Source organism: Gasterosteus aculeatus, chromosome 7 (genome assembly GCF_964276395.1).
Source record: "Gasterosteus aculeatus chromosome 7, fGasAcu3.hap1.1, whole genome shotgun sequence".
Classification (NCBI taxonomy): Eukaryota; Metazoa; Chordata; class Actinopteri; order Perciformes; family Gasterosteidae; genus Gasterosteus; species Gasterosteus aculeatus.
Window position 1 is genome coordinate 3,540,368 of NC_135694.1, and position 15,028 is coordinate 3,555,395.

The 15,028-nt window shown below is 45.6% G+C and overlaps 59 non-coding genes across 59 annotated transcripts; all 59 read left to right on the forward strand.

The window, feature by feature from the left end:
• The first annotated feature begins 64 nt into the window (after positions 1-64).
• On the forward strand, positions 65-138 carry trnan-guu (transfer RNA asparagine (anticodon GUU)). The gene has a single exon. It is a non-coding gene; the product is annotated as a tRNA-Asn (tRNA).
• Positions 139-256: 118 nt separating this feature from the next.
• trnan-guu (transfer RNA asparagine (anticodon GUU)) lies at positions 257-330 on the forward strand. Its single transcript has one exon. It is a non-coding gene; the product is annotated as a tRNA-Asn (tRNA).
• A 310-nt stretch (positions 331-640) lies between these two features.
• On the forward strand, positions 641-714 carry trnan-guu (transfer RNA asparagine (anticodon GUU)). The gene has a single exon. It is a non-coding gene; the product is annotated as a tRNA-Asn (tRNA).
• A 118-nt stretch (positions 715-832) lies between these two features.
• Positions 833-906, forward strand: trnan-guu (transfer RNA asparagine (anticodon GUU)). Its single transcript has one exon. It is a non-coding gene; the product is annotated as a tRNA-Asn (tRNA).
• A 118-nt stretch (positions 907-1,024) lies between these two features.
• trnan-guu (transfer RNA asparagine (anticodon GUU)) lies at positions 1,025-1,098 on the forward strand. Its single transcript has one exon. It is a non-coding gene; the product is annotated as a tRNA-Asn (tRNA).
• Positions 1,099-1,408: 310 nt separating this feature from the next.
• trnan-guu (transfer RNA asparagine (anticodon GUU)) lies at positions 1,409-1,482 on the forward strand. Its single transcript has one exon. It is a non-coding gene; the product is annotated as a tRNA-Asn (tRNA).
• A 118-nt stretch (positions 1,483-1,600) lies between these two features.
• Positions 1,601-1,674, forward strand: trnan-guu (transfer RNA asparagine (anticodon GUU)). Its single transcript has one exon. It is a non-coding gene; the product is annotated as a tRNA-Asn (tRNA).
• Positions 1,675-1,792: 118 nt separating this feature from the next.
• On the forward strand, positions 1,793-1,866 carry trnak-cuu (transfer RNA lysine (anticodon CUU)). The gene has a single exon. It is a non-coding gene; the product is annotated as a tRNA-Lys (tRNA).
• Positions 1,867-2,176: 310 nt separating this feature from the next.
• On the forward strand, positions 2,177-2,250 carry trnan-guu (transfer RNA asparagine (anticodon GUU)). Its single transcript has one exon. It is a non-coding gene; the product is annotated as a tRNA-Asn (tRNA).
• A 310-nt stretch (positions 2,251-2,560) lies between these two features.
• Positions 2,561-2,634, forward strand: trnan-guu (transfer RNA asparagine (anticodon GUU)). Its single transcript has one exon. It is a non-coding gene; the product is annotated as a tRNA-Asn (tRNA).
• Positions 2,635-3,136: 502 nt separating this feature from the next.
• trnan-guu (transfer RNA asparagine (anticodon GUU)) lies at positions 3,137-3,210 on the forward strand. The gene has a single exon. It is a non-coding gene; the product is annotated as a tRNA-Asn (tRNA).
• A 118-nt stretch (positions 3,211-3,328) lies between these two features.
• On the forward strand, positions 3,329-3,402 carry trnan-guu (transfer RNA asparagine (anticodon GUU)). Its single transcript has one exon. It is a non-coding gene; the product is annotated as a tRNA-Asn (tRNA).
• Positions 3,403-3,520: 118 nt separating this feature from the next.
• trnan-guu (transfer RNA asparagine (anticodon GUU)) lies at positions 3,521-3,594 on the forward strand. Its single transcript has one exon. It is a non-coding gene; the product is annotated as a tRNA-Asn (tRNA).
• A 118-nt stretch (positions 3,595-3,712) lies between these two features.
• On the forward strand, positions 3,713-3,786 carry trnas-gcu (transfer RNA serine (anticodon GCU)). The gene has a single exon. It is a non-coding gene; the product is annotated as a tRNA-Ser (tRNA).
• Positions 3,787-3,904: 118 nt separating this feature from the next.
• trnan-guu (transfer RNA asparagine (anticodon GUU)) lies at positions 3,905-3,978 on the forward strand. The gene has a single exon. It is a non-coding gene; the product is annotated as a tRNA-Asn (tRNA).
• Positions 3,979-4,096: 118 nt separating this feature from the next.
• Positions 4,097-4,170, forward strand: trnan-guu (transfer RNA asparagine (anticodon GUU)). Its single transcript has one exon. It is a non-coding gene; the product is annotated as a tRNA-Asn (tRNA).
• A 310-nt stretch (positions 4,171-4,480) lies between these two features.
• Positions 4,481-4,554, forward strand: trnan-guu (transfer RNA asparagine (anticodon GUU)). Its single transcript has one exon. It is a non-coding gene; the product is annotated as a tRNA-Asn (tRNA).
• A 118-nt stretch (positions 4,555-4,672) lies between these two features.
• trnan-guu (transfer RNA asparagine (anticodon GUU)) lies at positions 4,673-4,746 on the forward strand. The gene has a single exon. It is a non-coding gene; the product is annotated as a tRNA-Asn (tRNA).
• A 118-nt stretch (positions 4,747-4,864) lies between these two features.
• On the forward strand, positions 4,865-4,938 carry trnan-guu (transfer RNA asparagine (anticodon GUU)). The gene has a single exon. It is a non-coding gene; the product is annotated as a tRNA-Asn (tRNA).
• Positions 4,939-5,056: 118 nt separating this feature from the next.
• trnan-guu (transfer RNA asparagine (anticodon GUU)) lies at positions 5,057-5,130 on the forward strand. Its single transcript has one exon. It is a non-coding gene; the product is annotated as a tRNA-Asn (tRNA).
• Positions 5,131-5,440: 310 nt separating this feature from the next.
• Positions 5,441-5,514, forward strand: trnan-guu (transfer RNA asparagine (anticodon GUU)). Its single transcript has one exon. It is a non-coding gene; the product is annotated as a tRNA-Asn (tRNA).
• A 118-nt stretch (positions 5,515-5,632) lies between these two features.
• On the forward strand, positions 5,633-5,706 carry trnan-guu (transfer RNA asparagine (anticodon GUU)). Its single transcript has one exon. It is a non-coding gene; the product is annotated as a tRNA-Asn (tRNA).
• Positions 5,707-6,016: 310 nt separating this feature from the next.
• trnan-guu (transfer RNA asparagine (anticodon GUU)) lies at positions 6,017-6,090 on the forward strand. The gene has a single exon. It is a non-coding gene; the product is annotated as a tRNA-Asn (tRNA).
• A 118-nt stretch (positions 6,091-6,208) lies between these two features.
• On the forward strand, positions 6,209-6,282 carry trnan-guu (transfer RNA asparagine (anticodon GUU)). Its single transcript has one exon. It is a non-coding gene; the product is annotated as a tRNA-Asn (tRNA).
• A 118-nt stretch (positions 6,283-6,400) lies between these two features.
• On the forward strand, positions 6,401-6,474 carry trnan-guu (transfer RNA asparagine (anticodon GUU)). Its single transcript has one exon. It is a non-coding gene; the product is annotated as a tRNA-Asn (tRNA).
• Positions 6,475-6,592: 118 nt separating this feature from the next.
• On the forward strand, positions 6,593-6,666 carry trnan-guu (transfer RNA asparagine (anticodon GUU)). The gene has a single exon. It is a non-coding gene; the product is annotated as a tRNA-Asn (tRNA).
• Positions 6,667-7,168: 502 nt separating this feature from the next.
• Positions 7,169-7,242, forward strand: trnan-guu (transfer RNA asparagine (anticodon GUU)). The gene has a single exon. It is a non-coding gene; the product is annotated as a tRNA-Asn (tRNA).
• Positions 7,243-7,360: 118 nt separating this feature from the next.
• trnan-guu (transfer RNA asparagine (anticodon GUU)) lies at positions 7,361-7,434 on the forward strand. Its single transcript has one exon. It is a non-coding gene; the product is annotated as a tRNA-Asn (tRNA).
• A 118-nt stretch (positions 7,435-7,552) lies between these two features.
• Positions 7,553-7,626, forward strand: trnan-guu (transfer RNA asparagine (anticodon GUU)). The gene has a single exon. It is a non-coding gene; the product is annotated as a tRNA-Asn (tRNA).
• A 310-nt stretch (positions 7,627-7,936) lies between these two features.
• Positions 7,937-8,010, forward strand: trnan-guu (transfer RNA asparagine (anticodon GUU)). Its single transcript has one exon. It is a non-coding gene; the product is annotated as a tRNA-Asn (tRNA).
• Positions 8,011-8,128: 118 nt separating this feature from the next.
• trnan-guu (transfer RNA asparagine (anticodon GUU)) lies at positions 8,129-8,202 on the forward strand. Its single transcript has one exon. It is a non-coding gene; the product is annotated as a tRNA-Asn (tRNA).
• A 118-nt stretch (positions 8,203-8,320) lies between these two features.
• On the forward strand, positions 8,321-8,394 carry trnan-guu (transfer RNA asparagine (anticodon GUU)). The gene has a single exon. It is a non-coding gene; the product is annotated as a tRNA-Asn (tRNA).
• Positions 8,395-8,512: 118 nt separating this feature from the next.
• trnan-guu (transfer RNA asparagine (anticodon GUU)) lies at positions 8,513-8,586 on the forward strand. The gene has a single exon. It is a non-coding gene; the product is annotated as a tRNA-Asn (tRNA).
• A 118-nt stretch (positions 8,587-8,704) lies between these two features.
• On the forward strand, positions 8,705-8,778 carry trnan-guu (transfer RNA asparagine (anticodon GUU)). The gene has a single exon. It is a non-coding gene; the product is annotated as a tRNA-Asn (tRNA).
• Positions 8,779-8,896: 118 nt separating this feature from the next.
• Positions 8,897-8,970, forward strand: trnan-guu (transfer RNA asparagine (anticodon GUU)). Its single transcript has one exon. It is a non-coding gene; the product is annotated as a tRNA-Asn (tRNA).
• Positions 8,971-9,088: 118 nt separating this feature from the next.
• On the forward strand, positions 9,089-9,162 carry trnan-guu (transfer RNA asparagine (anticodon GUU)). Its single transcript has one exon. It is a non-coding gene; the product is annotated as a tRNA-Asn (tRNA).
• Positions 9,163-9,280: 118 nt separating this feature from the next.
• trnan-guu (transfer RNA asparagine (anticodon GUU)) lies at positions 9,281-9,354 on the forward strand. The gene has a single exon. It is a non-coding gene; the product is annotated as a tRNA-Asn (tRNA).
• A 310-nt stretch (positions 9,355-9,664) lies between these two features.
• Positions 9,665-9,738, forward strand: trnan-guu (transfer RNA asparagine (anticodon GUU)). The gene has a single exon. It is a non-coding gene; the product is annotated as a tRNA-Asn (tRNA).
• Positions 9,739-10,048: 310 nt separating this feature from the next.
• trnan-guu (transfer RNA asparagine (anticodon GUU)) lies at positions 10,049-10,122 on the forward strand. The gene has a single exon. It is a non-coding gene; the product is annotated as a tRNA-Asn (tRNA).
• A 118-nt stretch (positions 10,123-10,240) lies between these two features.
• Positions 10,241-10,314, forward strand: trnan-guu (transfer RNA asparagine (anticodon GUU)). Its single transcript has one exon. It is a non-coding gene; the product is annotated as a tRNA-Asn (tRNA).
• Positions 10,315-10,432: 118 nt separating this feature from the next.
• On the forward strand, positions 10,433-10,506 carry trnan-guu (transfer RNA asparagine (anticodon GUU)). The gene has a single exon. It is a non-coding gene; the product is annotated as a tRNA-Asn (tRNA).
• A 118-nt stretch (positions 10,507-10,624) lies between these two features.
• Positions 10,625-10,698, forward strand: trnan-guu (transfer RNA asparagine (anticodon GUU)). The gene has a single exon. It is a non-coding gene; the product is annotated as a tRNA-Asn (tRNA).
• A 118-nt stretch (positions 10,699-10,816) lies between these two features.
• On the forward strand, positions 10,817-10,890 carry trnan-guu (transfer RNA asparagine (anticodon GUU)). Its single transcript has one exon. It is a non-coding gene; the product is annotated as a tRNA-Asn (tRNA).
• Positions 10,891-11,392: 502 nt separating this feature from the next.
• Positions 11,393-11,466, forward strand: trnan-guu (transfer RNA asparagine (anticodon GUU)). The gene has a single exon. It is a non-coding gene; the product is annotated as a tRNA-Asn (tRNA).
• Positions 11,467-11,584: 118 nt separating this feature from the next.
• Positions 11,585-11,658, forward strand: trnan-guu (transfer RNA asparagine (anticodon GUU)). Its single transcript has one exon. It is a non-coding gene; the product is annotated as a tRNA-Asn (tRNA).
• A 118-nt stretch (positions 11,659-11,776) lies between these two features.
• On the forward strand, positions 11,777-11,850 carry trnan-guu (transfer RNA asparagine (anticodon GUU)). Its single transcript has one exon. It is a non-coding gene; the product is annotated as a tRNA-Asn (tRNA).
• A 310-nt stretch (positions 11,851-12,160) lies between these two features.
• trnan-guu (transfer RNA asparagine (anticodon GUU)) lies at positions 12,161-12,234 on the forward strand. The gene has a single exon. It is a non-coding gene; the product is annotated as a tRNA-Asn (tRNA).
• Positions 12,235-12,352: 118 nt separating this feature from the next.
• On the forward strand, positions 12,353-12,426 carry trnan-guu (transfer RNA asparagine (anticodon GUU)). Its single transcript has one exon. It is a non-coding gene; the product is annotated as a tRNA-Asn (tRNA).
• Positions 12,427-12,544: 118 nt separating this feature from the next.
• Positions 12,545-12,618, forward strand: trnan-guu (transfer RNA asparagine (anticodon GUU)). Its single transcript has one exon. It is a non-coding gene; the product is annotated as a tRNA-Asn (tRNA).
• Positions 12,619-12,736: 118 nt separating this feature from the next.
• Positions 12,737-12,810, forward strand: trnan-guu (transfer RNA asparagine (anticodon GUU)). Its single transcript has one exon. It is a non-coding gene; the product is annotated as a tRNA-Asn (tRNA).
• A 118-nt stretch (positions 12,811-12,928) lies between these two features.
• On the forward strand, positions 12,929-13,002 carry trnan-guu (transfer RNA asparagine (anticodon GUU)). The gene has a single exon. It is a non-coding gene; the product is annotated as a tRNA-Asn (tRNA).
• Positions 13,003-13,120: 118 nt separating this feature from the next.
• On the forward strand, positions 13,121-13,194 carry trnan-guu (transfer RNA asparagine (anticodon GUU)). The gene has a single exon. It is a non-coding gene; the product is annotated as a tRNA-Asn (tRNA).
• Positions 13,195-13,312: 118 nt separating this feature from the next.
• trnan-guu (transfer RNA asparagine (anticodon GUU)) lies at positions 13,313-13,386 on the forward strand. The gene has a single exon. It is a non-coding gene; the product is annotated as a tRNA-Asn (tRNA).
• Positions 13,387-13,504: 118 nt separating this feature from the next.
• trnan-guu (transfer RNA asparagine (anticodon GUU)) lies at positions 13,505-13,578 on the forward strand. The gene has a single exon. It is a non-coding gene; the product is annotated as a tRNA-Asn (tRNA).
• A 118-nt stretch (positions 13,579-13,696) lies between these two features.
• trnan-guu (transfer RNA asparagine (anticodon GUU)) lies at positions 13,697-13,770 on the forward strand. Its single transcript has one exon. It is a non-coding gene; the product is annotated as a tRNA-Asn (tRNA).
• A 118-nt stretch (positions 13,771-13,888) lies between these two features.
• On the forward strand, positions 13,889-13,962 carry trnan-guu (transfer RNA asparagine (anticodon GUU)). The gene has a single exon. It is a non-coding gene; the product is annotated as a tRNA-Asn (tRNA).
• A 118-nt stretch (positions 13,963-14,080) lies between these two features.
• trnan-guu (transfer RNA asparagine (anticodon GUU)) lies at positions 14,081-14,154 on the forward strand. Its single transcript has one exon. It is a non-coding gene; the product is annotated as a tRNA-Asn (tRNA).
• Positions 14,155-14,464: 310 nt separating this feature from the next.
• On the forward strand, positions 14,465-14,538 carry trnan-guu (transfer RNA asparagine (anticodon GUU)). The gene has a single exon. It is a non-coding gene; the product is annotated as a tRNA-Asn (tRNA).
• A 310-nt stretch (positions 14,539-14,848) lies between these two features.
• On the forward strand, positions 14,849-14,922 carry trnan-guu (transfer RNA asparagine (anticodon GUU)). The gene has a single exon. It is a non-coding gene; the product is annotated as a tRNA-Asn (tRNA).
• Positions 14,923-15,028: the final 106 nt, after the last annotated feature.

A 15,028-nucleotide genomic window follows, 5' to 3' on the forward strand; every position in this document is an offset into this window, starting at 1 on the left:
TCTTAATGAATTGGGGGAGTGGCCTTGCCATTGGGCGTAATTACCCAAATCGGCGATCAGAAAGGTCTCTGTGGCGCAATTGGTCAGCGCATTCGGCTGTTAACTGAAAGGTTGGTGGTTCAAGCCCACCCAGGGACGTTTTGAGATTGTAAAGAAATGCAGACGTAACATAATTTGTGAAAATGCTTTATTTCTTAATGAATTGCGGGAGTGGCCTTGCCATTGGGCGTAATTACCCAAATCGGCTGTCAGAAAGGTCTCTGTGGCGCAATTGGTCAGCGCGTTCGGCTGTTAACTGAAAGGTTGGTGGTTCAACCCCACCCAGGGACGTTTTGAGATTGTAAAGAAATACAGACTTAACATAATTTATAAAGACACTTTATTTCTTAATGAATTGCGGGAGTGGCCTTGCCATTGGGCGTAATTACCCAAATCGGCTGTCAGAAAGGTCTCCGTGGCGCAATTGGTCAGCGCGTTCGGCTGTTAACTGAAAGGTTGGTGGTTCAAGCCCACCCAGGGACGTTTTGAGATTGTAAAGAAATACAGACTTAACATAATTTATAAAGACACTTTATTTCTTAATGAATTGCGGGAGTGGCCTTGCCATTGGGCGTAATTACCCAAATCGGCGATCAGAAAGGTCTCTGTGGCGCAATTGGTCAGCGCATTCGGCTGTTAACTGAAAGGTTGGTGGTTCAAGCCCACCCAGGGACGTTTTGAGATTGTAAAGAAATACAGACGTAACATAATTTGTGAAAATGCTTTATTTCTTAATGAATTGGGGGAGTGGCCTTGCCATTGGGCGTAATTACCCAAATCGGCGATCAGAAAGGTCTCTGTGGCGCAATTGGTCAGCGCGTTCGGCTGTTAACCGAAAGGTTGGTGGTTCAACCCCACCCAGGGACGTTTTGAGATTGTAAAGAAATGCAGACGTAACATATTTCATAAAGACGCTTTATTTCTTAATGAATTGGGGGAGTGGCCTTGCCATTGGGCGTAATTACCCAAATCAGCGAACAGAAAGGTCTCTGTGGCGCAATTGGTCAGCGCGTTCGGCTGTTAACCGAAAGGTTGGTGGTTCAACCCCACCCAGGGACGTTTTGAGATTGTAAAGAAATGCAGACGTAACATAATTCATAAAGACGCTTTATTTCTTAATGAATTGGGGGAGTGGCCTTGCCATTGGGCGTAATTACCCAAATCGGCGATCAGAAAGGTCTTTGTGGCACAATTGGTCAGCGCATTCGGCTGTTAACTGAAAGGTTGGTGGTTCAAGCCCAACCAGGGACGTTTTGAGATTGTAAAGAAATGCAGACGTAACATAATTTGTGAAAATGCTTTATTTCTTAATGAATTGGGGGAGTCGCCTTGCCGTTGGGCGTAATTACCCAAATCGGCTGTCAGAAAGGTCTCTGTGGCGCAATTGGTCAGCGCGTTCGGCTGTTAACCGAAAGGTTGGTGGTTCAACCCCACCCAGGGACGTTTTGAGATTGTAAAGAAATGCAGACGTAACATAATTCATAAAGACGCTTTATTTCTTAATGAATTGGGGGAGTGGCCTTGCCATTGGGCGTAATTACCCAAATCAGCGAACAGAAAGGTCTCTGTGGCGCAATTGGTCAGCGCGTTCGGCTGTTAACTGAAAGGTTGGTGGTTCAAGCCCACCCAGGGACGTTTTGAGATTGTAAAGAAATGCAGACGTAACATAATTTGTGAAGATGCTTTATTTCTTAATGAATTGGGGGAGTGGCCTTGCCATTGGGCGTAATTACCCAAATAGGCGATCAGAAAGGTCTCTGTGGCGCAATTGGTCAGCGCGTTCGGCTCTTAACTGAAAGGTTGGTGGTTCAAGCCCACCCAGGGACGTTTTGAGATTGTAAAGAAATGCAGACGTAACATAATTTGTGAAGATGCTTTATTTCTTAATGAATTGGGGGAGTGGCCTTGCCATTGGGCGTAATTACCAAAATCTGTGATAAGAAAGGTCTCTGTGGCGCAATTGGTCAGCGCGATCGGCTGTTAACTGAAAGGTTGGTGGTTCAACCCCACCCAGGGACGTTTTGAGATTGTAAAGAAATGCAGACGTAACATATTTCATAAAGACGCTTTATTTCTTAATGAATTGGGGGAGTGGCCTTGCCATTGGGCGTAATTACCCAAATCGGCTGTCAGAAAGGTCTCTGTGGCGCAATTGGTCAGCGCGTTCGGCTGTTAACCGAAAGGTTGGTGGTTCAACCCCACCCAGGGACGTTTTGAGATTGTAAATAAATGCAGACGTAACATAATTCATAAAGACGCTTTATTTCTTAATGAATTGGGGGAGTGGCCTTGCCATTGGGCGTAATTACCCAAATCGGCGATCAGAAAGGTCTCTGTGGCACAATTGGTCAGCACATTCGGCTGTTAACTGAAAGGTTGGTGGTTCAAGCCCACCCAGGGACGTTTTGAGATTGTAAAGAAATGCAGACGTAACATAATTCATAAAGACGCTTTATTTTTTAATGAATTGGGGGAGTGGCCTTGCCATTGGGCGTAATTACCCAAATCGGCGATCAGAAAGGTCTCTGTGGCGCAATTGGTCAGCGCTTTCGGCTGTTAACCGAAAGGTTGGTGGTTCAACCCCACCCAGGGACGTTTTGAGATTGTAAAGAAATACAGACTTAACATAATTTATAAAGACACTTTATTTCTTAATGAATTGCGGGAGTGGCCTTGCCATTGGGCGTAATTACCCAAATCGGCTGTCAGAAAGGTCTCCGTGGCGCAATTGGTCAGCGCGTTCGGCTGTTAACTGAAAGGTTGGTGGTTCAACCCCACCCAGGGACGTTTTGAGATTGTAAAGAAATACAGACTTAACATAATTTATAAAGACACTTTATTTCTTAATGAATTGCGGGAGTGGCCTTGCCATTGGGCGTAATTACCCAAATCGGCTGTCAGAAAGGTCTCCGTGGCGCAATTGGTCAGCGCGTTCGGCTGTTAACTGAAAGGTTGGTGGTTCAAGCCCACCCAGGGACGTTTTGAGATTGTAAAGAAATGCAGACGTAACATAATTTGTGAAGATGCTTTATTTCTTAATGAATTGCGGGAGTCGCCTTGCCATTGGGCGTAATTACCCAAATCAGCGATCAGAAAGGTCTCTGTGGCGCAATTGGTCAGCGCGTTCGGCTGTTAACCGAAAGGTTGGTGGTTCAACCCCACCCAGGGACGTTTTGAGATTGTAAAGAAATGCAGACGTAACATAATTTGTGAAGATGCTTTATTTCTTAATGAATTGCGGGAGTCGCCTTGCCATTGGGCGTAATTACCCAAATCGGCTGTCAGAAAGGTCTCTGTGGCGCAATTGGTCAGCGCGTTCGGCTGTTAACCGAAAGGTTGGTGGTTCAAGCCCACCCAGGGACGTTTTGAGATTGTAAAGAAATGCAGACGTAACATAATTTGTGAAGATGCTTTATTCCTTAATGAATTGGGGGAGTCGCCTTGCCGTTGGGCGTAATTACCCAAATCGGCGATCAGAAAGGTCTCTGTGGCGCAATTGGTCAGCGCGTTCGGCTGTTAACTGAAAGGTTGGTGGTTCAACCCCACCCAGGGACGTTTTGAGATTGTAAAGAAATACAGACTTAACATAATTTATAAAGACACTTTATTTCTTAATGAATTGCGGGAGTGGCCTTGCCATTGGGCGTAATTACCCAAATCGGCTGTCAGAAAGGTCTCCGTGCCGCAATTGGTCAGCGCGTTCGGCTGCTAACTGAAAGGTTGGTGGTTCAAGCCCACCCAGGGACGTTTTGAGATTGTAAAGAAATGCAGACGTAACATAATTTGTGAAGATGCTCTATTTCTTAATGAATTGCGGGAGTCGCCTTGCCATTGGGCGTAATTACCCAAATCGGCGATCAGAAAGGTCTCTGTGGCGCAATTGGTCAGCGCGTTCGGCTGTTAACTGAAAGGTTGGTGGTTCAACCCCACCCAGGGACGTTTTGAGATTGTAAAGAAATACAGACTTAACATAATTTATAAAGACACTTTATTTCTTAATGAATTGCGGGAGTGGCCTTGCCATTGGGCGTAATTACCCAAATCGGCTGTCAGAAAGGTCTCTGTGGCGCAATTGGTCAGCGCGTTCGGCTGTTAACCGAAAGGTTGGTGGTTCAACCCCACCCAGGGACGTTTTGAGATTGTAAATAAATGCAGACGTAACATAATTCATAAAGACGCTTTATTTCTTAATGAATTGGGGGAGTGGCCTTGCCATTGGGCGTAATTACCCAAATCGGCGATCAGAAAGGTCTCTGTGGCACAATTGGTCAGCACATTCGGCTGTTAACTGAAAGGTTGGTGGTTCAAGCCCACCCAGGGACGTTTTGAGATTGTAAAGAAATGCAGACGTAACATAATTTGTGAAAATGCTTTATTTCTTAATGAATTGGGGGAGTCGCCTTGCCGTTGGGCGTAATTACCCAAATCGGCTGTCAGAAAGGTCTCTGTGGCGTAATTGGTCAGCGCGTTCGGCTGTTAACCGAAAGGTTGGTGGTTCAACCCCACCCAGGGACGTTTTGAGATTGTAAAGAAATGCAGACGTAACATAATTCATAAAGACGCTTTATTTCTTAATGAACTGGGGGAGTGGCCTTGCCATTGGGCGTAATTACCCAAATCAGCGAACAGAAAGGTCTCTGTGGCGCAATTGGTCAGCGCGTTCGGCTGTTAACCGAAAGGTTGGTGGTTCAACCCCACCCAGGGACGTTTTGAGATTGTAAAGAAATGCAGACGTTACATAATTCATAAAGACGCTTTATTTCTTAATGAATTGGGGGAGTGGCCTTGCCATTGGGCGTAATTACCCAAATCGGCGATCAGAAAGGTCTCTGTGGCGCAATTGGTCAGCGCATTCGGCTGTTAACTGAAAGGTTGGTGGTTCAAGCCCACCCAGGGACGTTTTGAGATTGTAAAGAAATGCAGACGTAACATAATTTGTGAAAATGCTTTATTTCTTAATGAATTGCGGGAGTGGCCTTGCCATTGGGCGTAATTACCCAAATCGGCTGTCAGAAAGGTCTCTGTGGCGCAATTGGTCAGCGCGTTCGGCTGTTAACTGAAAGGTTGGTGGTTCAACCCCACCCAGGGACGTTTTGAGATTGTAAAGAAATACAGACTTAACATAATTTATAAAGACACTTTATTTCTTAATGAATTGCGGGAGTGGCCTTGCCATTGGGCGTAATTACCCAAATCGGCTGTCAGAAAGGTCTCCGTGGCGCAATTGGTCAGCGCGTTCGGCTGTTAACTGAAAGGTTGGTGGTTCAAGCCCACCCAGGGACGTTTTGAGATTGTAAAGAAATGCAGACGTAACATAATTCATAAAGACGCTTTATTTTTTAATGAATTGGGGGAGTGGCCTTGCCATTGGGCGTAATTACCCAAATCGGCGATCAGAAAGGTCTCTGTGGCGCAATTGGTCAGCGCATTCGGCTGTTAACTGAAAGGTTGGTGGTTCAAGCCCACTCAGGGACGTTTTGAGATTGTAAAGAAATGCAGACGTAACATAATTTGTGAAAATGCTTTATTTCTTAATGAATTGGGGGAGTCGCCTTGCCGTTGGGCGTAATTACCCAAATCGGCGATCAGAAAGGTCTCTGTGGCGCAATTGGTCAGCGCGTTCGGCTGTTAACCGAAAGGTTGGTGGTTCAACCCCACCCAGGGACGTTTTGAGATTGTAAAGAAATACAGACTTAACATAATTTATAAAGACACTTTATTTCTTAATGAATTGCGGGAGTGGCCTTGCCATTGGGCGTAATTACCCAAATCGGCTGTCAGAAAGGTCTCCGTGGCGCAATTGGTCAGTGCGTTCGGCTGTTAACTGAAAGGTTGGTGGTTCAAGCCCACCCAGGGACGTTTTGAGATTGTAAAGAAATGCAGACGTAACATAATTTGTGAAGATGCTTTATTTCTTAATGAATTGCGGGAGTCGCCTTGCCATTGGGCGTAATTACCCAAATCAGCGATCAGAAAGGTCTCTGTGGCGCAATTGGTCAGCGCGTTCGGCTGTTAACTGAAAGGTTGGTGGTTCAACCCCACCCAGGGACGTTTTGAGATTGTAAAGAAATACAGACTTAACATAATTTATAAAGACACTTTATTTCTTAATGAATTGCGGGAGTGGCCTTGCCATTGGGCGTAATTACCCAAATCAGCGAACAGAAAGGTCTCTGTGGCGCAATTGGTCAGCGCGTTCGGCTGTTAACCGAAAGGTTGGTGGTTCAACCCCACCCAGGGACGTTTTGAGATTGTAAAGAAATGCAGACGTTACATAATTCATAAAGACGCTTTATTTCTTAATGAATTGGGGGAGTGGCCTTGCCATTGGGCGTAATTACCCAAATCGGCGATCAGAAAGGTCTCTGTGGCGCAATTGGTCAGCGCATTCGGCTGTTAACTGAAAGGTTGGTGGTTCAAGCCCACCCAGGGACGTTTTGAGATTGTAAAGAAATGCAGACGTGACATATTTCATAAAGACGCTTTATTTCTTAATGAATTGGGGGAGTGGCCTTGCCATTGGGCGTAATTACCCAAAACAAAAAACAGAAAGGTCTCTGTGGCGCAATTGGTCAGCGCGTTCGGCTGTTAACCGAAAGGTTGGTGGTTCAACCCCACCCAGGGACGTTTTGAGATTGTAAAGAAATGCAGACTTAACATAATTTGTGAAGATGCTTTATTTCTTAATGAATTGCGGGAGTCGCCTTGCCATTGGGCGTAATTACCCAAATCGGCGATCAGAAAGGTCTCTGTGGCGCAATTGGTCAGCGCGTTCGGCTGTTAACCGAAAGGTTGGTAATTCAACCCCACCCAGGGACGTTTTGAGATTGTAAAGAAATACAGACTTAACATAATTTATAAAGACACTTTATTTCTTAATGAATTGCGGGAGTGGCCTTGCCATTGGGCGTAATTACCCAAATCGGCTGTCAGAAAGGTCTCCGTGGCGCAATTGGTCAGCGCGTTCGGCTGTTAACTGAAAGGTTGGTGGTTCAAGCCCACCCAGGGACGTTTTGAGATTGTAAAGAAATACAGACTTAACATAATTTATAAAGACACTTTATTTCTTAATGAATTGCGGGAGTGGCCTTGCCATTGGGCGTAATTACCCAAATCGGCGATCAGAAAGGTCTCTGTGGCGCAATTGGTCAGCGCATTCGGCTGTTAACTGAAAGGTTGGTGGTTCAAGCCCACCCAGGGACGTTTTGAGATTGTAAAGAAATACAGACGTAACATAATTTGTGAAAATGCTTTATTTCTTAATGAATTGGGGGAGTGGCCTTGCCATTGGGCGTAATTACCCAAATCGGCGATCAGAAAGGTCTCTGTGGCGCAATTGGTCAGCGCGTTCGGCTGTTAACCGAAAGGTTGGTGGTTCAACCCCACCCAGGGACGTTTTGAGATTGTAAAGAAATGCAGACGTAACATATTTCATAAAGACGCTTTATTTCTTAATGAATTGGGGGAGTGGCCTTGCCATTGGGCGTAATTACCCAAATCAGCGAACAGAAAGGTCTCTGTGGCGCAATTGGTCAGCGCGTTCGGCTGTTAACCGAAAGGTTGGTGGTTCAACCCCACCCAGGGACGTTTTGAGATTGTAAAGAAATGCAGACGTAACATAATTCATAAAGACGCTTTATTTCTTAATGAATTGGGGGAGTGGCCTTGCCATTGGGCGTAATTACCCAAATCGGCGATCAGAAAGGTCTTTGTGGCACAATTGGTCAGCGCATTCGGCTGTTAACTGAAAGGTTGGTGGTTCAAGCCCAACCAGGGACGTTTTGAGATTGTAAAGAAATGCAGACGTAACATAATTTGTGAAAATGCTTTATTTCTTAATGAATTGGGGGAGTCGCCTTGCCGTTGGGCGTAATTACCCAAATCGGCTGTCAGAAAGGTCTCTGTGGCGCAATTGGTCAGCGCGTTCGGCTGTTAACCGAAAGGTTGGTGGTTCAACCCCACCCAGGGACGTTTTGAGATTGTAAAGAAATGCAGACGTAACATAATTCATAAAGACGCTTTATTTCTTAATGAATTGGGGGAGTGGCCTTGCCATTGGGCGTAATTACCCAAATCAGCGAACAGAAAGGTCTCTGTGGCGCAATTGGTCAGCGCGTTCGGCTGTTAACCGAAAGGTTGGTGGTTCAACCCCACCCAGGGACGTTTTGAGATTGTAAAGAAATGCAGACGTTACATAATTCATAAAGACGCTTTATTTCTTAATGAATTGGGGGAGTGGCCTTGCCGTTGGGCGTAATTACCCAAATCGGCTGTCAGAAAGGTCTCTGTGGCGCAATTGGTCAGCGCGTTCGGCTGTTAACCGAAAGGTTGGTGGTTCAACCCCACCCAGGGACGTTTTGAGATTGTAAAGAAATGCAGACGTAACATAATTCATAAAGACGCTTTATTTCTTAATGAATTGGGGGAGTGGCCTTGCCATTGGGCGTAATTACCCAAATCAGCGAACAGAAAGGTCTCTGTGGCGCAATTGGTCAGCGCGTTCGGCTGTTAACCGAAAGGTTGGTGGTTCAACCCCACCCAGGGACGTTTTGAGATTGTAAAGAAATGCAGACGTTACATAATTCATAAAGACGCTTTATTTCTTAATGAATTGGGGGAGTGGCCTTGCCATTGGGCGTAATTACCCAAATCGGCGATCAGAAAGGTCTCTGTGGCGCAATTGGTCAGCGCATTCGGCTGTTAACTGAAAGGTTGGTGGTTCAAGCCCACCCAGGGACGTTTTGAGATTGTAAAGAAATACAGACGTAACATAATTTGTGAAAATGCTTTATTTCTTAATGAATTGGGGGAGTGGCCTTGCCATTGGGCGTAATTACCCAAATCGGCGATCAGAAAGGTCTCTGTGGCGCAATTGGTCAGCGCGTTCGGCTGTTAACCGAAAGGTTGGTGGTTCAACCCCACCCAGGGACGTTTTGAGATTGTAAAGAAATGCAGACGTAACATATTTCATAAAGACGCTTTATTTCTTAATGAATTGGGGGAGTGGCCTTGCCATTGGGCGTAATTACCCAAATCAGCAAACAGAAAGGTCTCTGTGGCGCAATTGGTCAGCGCGTTCGGCTGTTAACCGAAAGGTTGGTGGTTCAACCCCACCTAGGGACGTTTTGAGATTGTAAAGAAATGCAGACGTTACATAATTCATAAAGACGCTTTATTTCTTAATGAATTGGGGGAGTGGCCTTGCCATTGGGCGTAATTACCCAAATCGGCGATCAGAAAGGTCTCTGTGGCGCAATTGGTCAGCGCGTTCGGCTGTTAACCGAAAGGTTGGTGGTTCAACCCCACCCAGGGACGTTTTGAGATTGTAAAGAAATACAGACTTAACATAATTTATAAAGACACTTTATTTCTTAATGAATTGCGGGAGTGGCCTTGCCATTGGGCGTAATTACCCAAACCGGCTGTCAGAAAGGTCTCCGTGGCGCAATTGGTCAGCGCGTTCGGCTGTTAACTGAAAGGTTGGTGGTTCAAGCCCACCCAGGGACGTTTTGAGATTGTAAAGAAATGCAGACGTAACATAATTTGTGAAAATGCCTTATTTCTTAATGAATTGGGGGAGTCGCCTTGCCGTTGGGCGTAATTACCCAAATCTGCGATAAGAAAGGTCTCTGTGGCGCAATTGGTCAGCGCGTTCGGCTGTTAACCGAAAGGTTGGTGGTTCAACCCCACCCAGGGACGTTTTGAGATTGTAAAGAAATACAGACTTAACATAATTTATAAAGACACTTTATTTCTTAATGAATTGCGGGAGTGGCCTTGCCATTGGGCGTAATTACCCAAATCGGCTGTCAGAAAGGCCTCCGTGGCGCAATTGGTCAGCGCGTTTGGCTGTTAACTGAAAGGTTGGTGGTTCAAGCCCACCCAGGGACGTTTTGAGATTGTAAAGAAATGCAGACGTAACATAATTCATAAAGACGCTTTATTTTTTAATGAATTGGGGGAGTGGCCTTGCCATTGGGCGTAATTACCAAAATCTGCGATAAGAAAGGTCTCTGTGGCGCAATTGGTCAGCGCGTTCGGCTGTTAACTGAAAGGTTGGTGGTTCAACCCCACCCAGGGACGTTTTGAGATTGTAAAGAAATACAGACTTAACATAATTTATGAAGACACTTTATTTCTTAATGAATTGCGGGAGTGGCCTTGCCATTGGGCGTAATTACCCAAATCGGCGATCAGAAAGGTCTCTGTGGCGCAATTGGTCAGCGCGTTCGGCTGTTAACTGAAAGGTTGGTGGTTCAACCCCACCCAGGGACGTTTTGAGATTGTAAAGAAATACAGACTTAACATAATTTATGAAGACACTTTATTTCTTAATGAATTGCGGGAGTGGCCTTGCCATTGGGCGTAATTACCCAAATCGGCGATCAGAAAGGTCTCTGTGGCGCAATTGGTCAGCGCGTTCGGCTGTTAACTGAAAGGTTGGTGGTTCAACCCCACCCAGGGACGTTTTGAGATTGTAAAGAAATACAGACTTAACATAATTTATAAAGACACTTTATTTCTTAATGAATTGCGGGAGTGGCCTTGCCATTGGGCGTAATTACCCAAATCGGCGATCAGAAAGGTCTCTGTGGCGCAATTGGTCAGCGCATTTGGCTGTTAACTGAAAGGTTGGTGGTTCAAGCCCACCCAGGGACGTTTTGAGATTGTAAAGAAATGCAGACGTAACATAATTTGTGAAAATGCTTTATTTCTTAATGAATTGGGGGAGTCACCTTGCCGTTGGGCGTAATTACCCAAATCGGCGATCAGAAAGGTCTCTGTGGCGCAATTGGTCAGCGCGTTCGGCTGTTAACTGAAAGGTTGGTGGTTCAACCCCACCCAGGGACGTTTTGAGATTGTAAAGAAATACAGACTTAACATAATTTATAAAGACACTTTATTTCTTAATGAATTGCGGGAGTGGCCTTGCCATTGGGCGTAATTACCCAAATCGGCTGTCAGAAAGGTCTCCGTGCCGCAATTGGTCAGCGCGTTCGGCTGTTAACTGAAAGGTTGGTGGTTCAAGCCCACCCAGGGACGTTTTGAGATTGTAAAGAAATGCAGACGTAACATAATTTGTGAAGATGCTTTATTTCTTAATGAATTGCGGGAGTCGCCTTGCCATTGGGCGTAATTACCCAAATCGGCTGTCAGAAAGGTCTCTGTGGCGCAATTGGTCAGCGCGTTCGCCTGTTAACTGAAAGGTTGGTGGTTCAACCCCACCCAGGGACGTTTTGAGATTGTAAAGAAATACAGACTCAACATAATTTATAAAGACACTTTATTTCTTAATGAATTGCGGGAGTGGCCTTGCCATTGGGCGTAATTACCCAAATCGGCTGTCAGAAAGGTCTCTGTGGCGCAATTGGTCAGCGCGTTCGGCTGTTAACCGAAAGGTTGGTGGTTCAACCCCACCCAGGGACGTTTTGAGATTGTAAAGAAATGCAGACGTAACATAATTCATAAAGACGCTTTATTTCTTAATGAATTGGGGGAGTGGCCTTGCCATTGGGCGTAATTACCCAAATCAGCGAACAGAAAGGTCTCTGTGGCGCAATTGGTCAGCGCGTTCGGCTGTTAACTGAAAGGTTGGTGGTTCAAGCCCACCCAGGGACGTTTTGAGATTGTAAAGAAATGCAGACGTAACATAATTTGTGAAGATGCTTTATTTCTTAATGAATTGCGGGAGTGGCCTTGCCATTGGGCGTAATTACCCAAATCGACTGTCAGAAAGGTCTCTGTGGCGCAATTGGTCAGCGCGTTCGGCTGTTAACCGAAAGGTTGGTGGTTCAACCCCACCCAGGGACGTTTTGAGATTGTAAAGAAATGCAGACGTAACATAATTCATAAAGACGCTTTATTTCTTAATGAATTGGGGGAGTGGCCTTGCCATTGGGCGTAATTACCCAAATCAGCGAACAGAAAGGTCTCTGTGGCCCAATTGGTCAGCGCGTTCGGCTGTTAACTGAAAGGTTGGTGGTTCAAGCCCACCCAGGGACGTTTTGAGATTGTAAAGAAATGCAGACGTAACATAATTTGTGAAGATGCTTTATTTCTTAATGAATTGCGGGAGTGGCCTTGCCATTGGGCGTAATTACCCAAATCGGCGATCAGAAAGGTCTCTGTGGCGCAATTGGTCAGCGCGTTCGGCTGTTAACTGAAAGGTTGGTGGTTCAAGCCCACCCAGGGACGTTTTGAGATTGTAAAGAAATGCAGACGTAACATAATTCATAAAGACGCTTTATTTTTTTATGAATTGGGGAAGTGGCCTTGCCATTGGGCGTAATTACCAAAATCTGGGATAAGAAAGGTCTCTGTGGCGCAATTGGTCAGCGCGTTCGGCTGTTAACTGAAAGGTTGGTGGTTCAACCCCACCCAGGGACGTTTTGAGATTGTAAAGAAATACAGACTTAACATAATTTATAAAGACACTTTATTTCTTAATGAATTGCGGGAGTGGCCTTGCCATTGGGCGTAATTACCCAAATCAGCGAACAGAAAGGTCTCTGTGGCGCAATTGGTCAGCGCGTTCGGCTGTTAACCGAAAGGTTGGTGGTTCAACCCCACCCAGGGACGTTTTGAGATTGTAAAGAAATGCAGACGTTACATAATTCATAAAGACGCTTTATTTCTTAATGAATTGGGGGAGTGGCCTTGCCATTGGGCGTAATTACCCAAATCGGCGATCAGAAAGGTCTCTGTGGCGCAATTGGTCAGCGCGTTCGGCTGTTAACCGAAAGGTTGGTGGTTCAACCCCACCCAGGGACGTTTTGAGATTGTAAAGAAATGCAGACGTAACATAATTTGTGAAAATGCTTTATTTCTTAATGAATTGGGGGAGTCGCCTTGCCGTTGGGCGTAATTACCCAAATCGGCGATCAGAAAGGTCTCTGTGGCGCAATTGGTCAGCGCGTTCGGCTGTTAACTGAAAGGTTGGTGGTTCAAGCCCACCCAGGGACGTTTTGAGATTGTAAAGAAATGCAGACGTAACATAATTTGTGAAGATGCTTTATTTCTTAATGAATTGCGGGAGTCGCCTTGCCATTGGGCGTAATTACCCAAATCGGCGATCAGAAAGGTCTCTGTGGCGCAATTGGTCAGCGCGTTCGGCTGTTAACTGAAAGGTTGGTGGTTCAAGCCCACCCAGGGACGTTTTGAGATTGTAAAGAAATGCAGACGTAACATAATTTGTGAAAATGCTTTATTTCTTAATGAATTGGGGGAGTCGCCTTGCCGTTGGGCGTAATTACCCAAATCTGCGATAAGAAAGGTCTCTGTGGCGCAATTGGTCAGCGCGTTCGGCTGTTAACTGAAAGGTTGGTGGTTCAAGCCCACCCAGGGACGTTTTGAGATTGTAAAGAAATGCAGACGTAACATAATTCATAAAGACGCTTTATTTCTTAATGAATTGGGGGAGTGGCCTTGCCATTGGGCGTAATTACCCAAATCGGCGATCAGAAAGGTCTCTGTGGCACAATTGGTCAGCGCATTCGGCTGTTAACTGAAAGGTTGGTGGTTCAAGCCCACCCAGGGACGTTTTGAGATTGTAAAGAAATGCAGACGTAACATAATTTGTGAAAATGCTTTATTTCTTAATGAATTGGGGGAGTCGCCTTGCCGTTGGGCGTAATTACCCAAATCGGCTGTCAGAAAGGTCTCTGTGGCGCAATTGGTCAGCGCGTTCGGCTGTTAACCGAAAGGTTGGTGGTTCAACCCCACCCAGGGACGTTTTGAGATTGTAAAGAAATGCAGACGTAACATATTTCATAAAGACGCTTTATTTCTTAATGAATTGGGGGAGTGGCCTTGCCATTGGGCGTAATTACCCAAATCAGCGAACAGAAAGGTCTCTGTGGCGCAATTGGTCAGCGCGTTCGGCTGTTAACCGAAAGGTTGGTGGTTCAACCCCACCCAGGGACGTTTTGAGATTGTAAAGAAATGCAGACGTTACATAATTCATAAAGACGCTTTATTTCTTAATGAATTGGGGGAGTGGCCTTGCCATTGGGCGTAATTACCCAAATCGGCGATCAGAAAGGTCTCTGTGGCGCAATTGGTCAGCGCGTTCGGCTGTTAACCGAAAGGTTGGTGGTTCAACCCCACCCAGGGACGTTTTGAGATTGTAAAGAAATACAGACTTAACATAATTTATAAAGACACTTTATTTCTTAATGAATTGCGGGAGTGGCCTTGCCATTGGGCGTAATTACCCAAACCGGCTGTCAGAAAGGTCTCCGTGGCGCAATTGGTCAGCGCGTTCGGCTGTTAACTGAAAGGTTGGTGGTTCAAGCCCACCCAGGGACGTTTTGAGATTGTAAAGAAATGCAGACGTAACATAATTTGTGAAAATGCCTTATTTCTTAATGAATTGGGGGAGTCGCCTTGCCGTTGGGCGTAATTACCCAAATCTGCGATAAGAAAGGTCTCTGTGGCGCAATTGGTCAGCGCGTTCGGCTGTTAACCGAAAGGTTGGTGGTTCAACCCCACCCAGGGACGTTTTGAGATTGTAAAGAAATACAGACTTAACATAATTTATAAAGACACTTTATTTCTTAATGAATTGCGGGAGTGGCCTTGCCATTGGGCGTAATTACCCAAATCGGCTGTCAGAAAGGCCTCCGTGGCGCAATTGGTCAGCGCGTTTGGCTGTTAACTGAAAGGTTGGTGGTTCAAGCCCACCCAGGGACGTTTTGAGATTGTAAAGAAATGCAGACGTAACATAATTCATAAAGACGCTTTATTTTTTAATGAATTGGGGGAGTGGCCTTGCCATTGGGCGTAATTACCAAAATCTGCGATAAGAAAGGTCTCTGTGGCGCAATTGGTCAGCGCGTTCGGCTGTTAACTGAAAGGTTGGTGGTTCAACCCCACCCAGGGACGTTTTGAGATTGTAAAGAAATGCAGACGTAACATAATTCATAAAGACGCTTTATTTCTTAATGAATTGGGGGAGTGGCCTTGCCATTGGGCGTAATTACCCAAATCA